We start from the raw sequence: 4,098 nt of genomic DNA, 5'->3' as shown, positions 1-4,098 counted from the left end.
TTGCTGGCAACGATGCCTAACCCTGATTGTCCTGAATTGTGGAGGAGTAAAAAGCCAGGCAGCTGACAGGGTTTTGAGCATTCTTACAGGTTAGACTGGTTAAATCCATAGATTTCTTTTCCTGAAGAACATCTGAGCCATTTTTATGCTTATTACTGAAACTGGCCTTTTATTTCCAGATCCATTTAATTTAAATTCCATAACTGTCATAAACGGATTTGAACATAAATCTCTGGATTTAAGTTTATTTTTGCATGGGGTGGGGGTAGGTGGTTGATCTTGCTGTTGTTTATGTAATTTGTTTTTTTTTGTGCCAGGGGTTTGGTGTTCTTGTTGCTGTTTGCACAATTTGTTTTTTTTTGGTGCGGGGATGTTTTGGGGTGTGTTCTTGTCGCTGTTTGCACAACTTGTGTTTTCGGTGCAGAGATGTTTTGGGATTTGAAGTTTTTTGTTGCCATTTGCAATTTGCTTTTTTGCGCAAGTGTTTTGGTGTTTGATGCTCGTTGCTGTTTGCACGATTTGTTTCTTTTGCGCAAAGGGGTGTGGTTTTGGGATTTGATCTTAGTGCTGTCTGCACGATCTGTTTGTGCGTGGGGGGGGAGGGGTTTGATGCTCTTTTTGCTGTTTTTTTTTGAGTTTGATATTTTTCTTTGAACAGCTTCCATGGTTTTCTTTCTTTTGCAGCTGTCTAGAGAAAACGAATCTTAGAGTTGTATACTACATATGTATTCTGAAAATAAATGTACCTTGAACCTTGGATTTATAGTTCACAGCTCTAAACTACAACCCCAATAATTTAATCAGATGTTACCATATTTCAGGAAGCAGAAACATTAGGTAGAGTGCAGAGGAGATTTAACAGGATGCTGCTGAGATTAGAGAACATGTCCAATGAGAAATAATTGAGCAAGCTAGGGCTTTTTCCTTTAGAGTGGAGGAGGATAAAAGGAGACTTGGATAGGGTTGTATAAGATGGTAACAGGCATTGATAGAGTGGACAGACAGTAATAGCTAATATAAGAGGATATACTTTTCAGGTGATTGGAGGAAAGTATGGTGGAGGGAGTAAATGCCTGAGGTAGGTTTTCTACACAGTGGTAAATGCATGGATACACTGCTGAAGTTTTGGTAGAAGAAGATACACTCTTAGATAGGTACATGGATGAAAGAAAAATGTGAGAGCGATGAAATAGATTGATATCTAGGAATAGGTTAAAAGGACAGAACAACATTGTGGGACAAAGTGCCAATATTGTGCTGTAATGTTTTAGGTTCTCTGCTCTATGTTCCAAGTTCTGTCTCAGGGAAATTTCATTCTTCATTGTTGGACCAGTAGAGTCTAGTTGCCGAGGAAGTGTACAGTTGTGCAAGGTAATTTGCCAAGCCGAACTGGGAATATCCTGGAAGACAGCCCACAATTTGTCCAGGTACCTGAATCCTCTCCAATATAGAGAAGAGCAGATTGATCTTAATGTACTGAATATGCAGCTGAGTGTGGAATGGAAGGGGAAAGAGAGGCCAGGGTGAGGGGCGGGCAGAGAGAAAAATGGGCATGAATTGAGGAAGGAACATTGGGTGTGGGTGGGGAAAAGGAATATTGAATTTGGGAAGGGGAGGGAAGACAGTTTGGTAGGGGAAGGGAAGATCAGATGTAGGAGATTGGGAAGGGAATGAAAGAGGATTGGATTGTTTATTGTCTCAGTGCATCTGACAATAATGGACCAGTGAAAAACCTTTGTTTTGTATGCCATCTAGACTGATTGTGCCATACATAATTTCATGGAGGAAGTGAAAAAGGAAACAGAATAGAGTGTTGTATTTACAGGGAAAGTGCACTGCAGGTAGATCAATAAAGTGCAAGGGCCACATCAAAGATTTATACACATACCACATGACTTTCATATTGAACTCTGATGAAGACAACCAAGCCATACATCTTTTTTTTATTGCCTTATCCACTTGTATTCTGTTTCAATGAAAAGCAGTTTTCAATTTTAATGCTTGTCATGGTTTTTTGTGCAAGGCTTCTTATACTGACAGATACTGGGGGACATGTCATTTCCCAAATATAACAGTTCTGAAATAATTTCACCTGTCATTTGGGATCAGTGGGAATGTGGCATACATCACATTCCAAATGGTTACCTAATTTGATTGGAAGGGAATACTAGCAGGAATGATGGCAGAGCAGCAATGGCTGGAGTTTCTGGAAGCAATCCAGAACACACAGAATTGGTTTATCCTAAAGAAGAAACATTTTAAAGAGTGGATAAGGCAACCATGGCTGACAAGAGAAGGCAAGGATAGTATAAAAGCTAAAGAGAAGGCATACAATACAGTAAAGATTTGTAGGAATTAGAGGACTGGGAATGTTTTTAAAAAAGCAATAATGAGAAAAAGAAATATGAAGGAATGATTCATGGTCAAGATTCAAATTTAGTTATCATGTGTACCCCAAAACATGCAGTGAAATACGGTATTTGCATTGACAACCAAAACACCTGAAAGTGTGCTGGGGGCAGCCCACGAGTGTTGCCACACATTCCGGCACCGACACAGCATGCTCGCATTGCTCAGCAGAGTGACACAGAATACATCAATCAACAAAACAACAACAGCAAAACAAGCCCTGTTCCTCCCTAACACCCACCAAACCAGGCACACATTTACAGTTCTCCAAACCCAGGGCGGGCTGGCTTTGGCCACCAGCCTTCAGTAGGCTCACAGACATTGGGCTCGACTTCTGGGCTTCAAATTGACCCTCGGGCCTCAATCCTCAGCATCAACCCCAGGGACTGCTGATCACTGAATACTGAACCTGGTCTCACTGTTTCCCATCAGACCTCATTCCACCTAACTGCATGGAAGTCTGACTTTGGAACCCACTAACAGCTTGCAGACCTTGGGGGAGTGGGGCGTCACCCACCCTCTCTCGTGCTGGTCTGCCTATCTGACATCCGACCACGGGTGTCCCATGACCATGTTGCTGCCCTTCAAACATGGAGCAGCTTAAATCTAGCCCATTCACTAATCCCTCCGCACCCCTGTCCCTAAACCTTATCCTGACCCTAATTCCCCTTTCTGACCTCAAAATAGTTCATACCAACCTTAAAAAAAACAATTAAATCTGACCGATGACCTCAACGGAGACCGCAGCTCAGCACCATCTTGAAAGATACAACACAACAGTAAATAACCCGAGCAAGTAATATGAAAGAGGATTTCAAAAGTTTGTTCATGTTATCGTAAACGAGGGGCAAATGTGGACATTGTACCTTCGAGGTAGAAATAGAGGACAAAGAAATGGTGGACAAACTGAGTAAGTATATTCCATCACTGTGGAAGACATCAGCAAAATGCTAGATATTCAAAAGTGTCGGGGGGCAGGAGCGAGTATAGTTGCTATTAAAAAGGAGAAGGTGCTTGGGAAGCTGAAATTCTGAAGGTAGATACGTCACTTGGACCAGATGGACTACACCCCTGGGTTCTGAAAGAGGTCGCTGAAGAGTTTGTGAAGGCATTATGAGTGATGTTTCAAGAATCATTCCAGAATCAGTCTAGAATGGTCCCAGAGGACCAGAAAATTGAAAATATCACTCCACTCTTTAAGAAGGGAGGGAGGCAAAAGGCATGAAATTATAGGCCAATTAGCCAGACTTCAGTGGTTGAGAAGATGCTACAGTCCATTATTAGGAGGAGGTTTTGGGTTATTTGGAGGCCCATGATAAAACAGGTTCACTAGAATTATCCTGTAAGTGCAAAGGTTAAGATTCAAGGAGCGTTTGATGGCTCTGGGCCTATACGTGGAGTTTAGAAGAATGAGAGGTGGTGAGCTATCTACAAAATTTGAAATCTATAAGATTTTAAAAGGGCTAGATAGAGTGAACGTGGGGAGAATTTTTCCCATAATGGGAAATCCCAGCACCAGAGGGCACAGGCTCAGAATAGAAGTACTTCCCTGTAGAACTGAGATGAGAAGAATTCTTTTAGCCAGAGGATGGCGAATCTGTGGAATTCATTGCCACAGATGGCCGTGGAGGCCAAGTTATTGGGTATATTTAAAGCAGAGTTGATAAGTTCTTGATTAATAAGGGCATC

Source organism: Mobula birostris, chromosome 6, assembly GCF_030028105.1.
Source record: "Mobula birostris isolate sMobBir1 chromosome 6, sMobBir1.hap1, whole genome shotgun sequence".
Taxonomy (NCBI): domain Eukaryota; kingdom Metazoa; phylum Chordata; class Chondrichthyes; order Myliobatiformes; family Myliobatidae; genus Mobula; species Mobula birostris.
Note: the sequence above shows the minus strand (reverse complement) of the source record.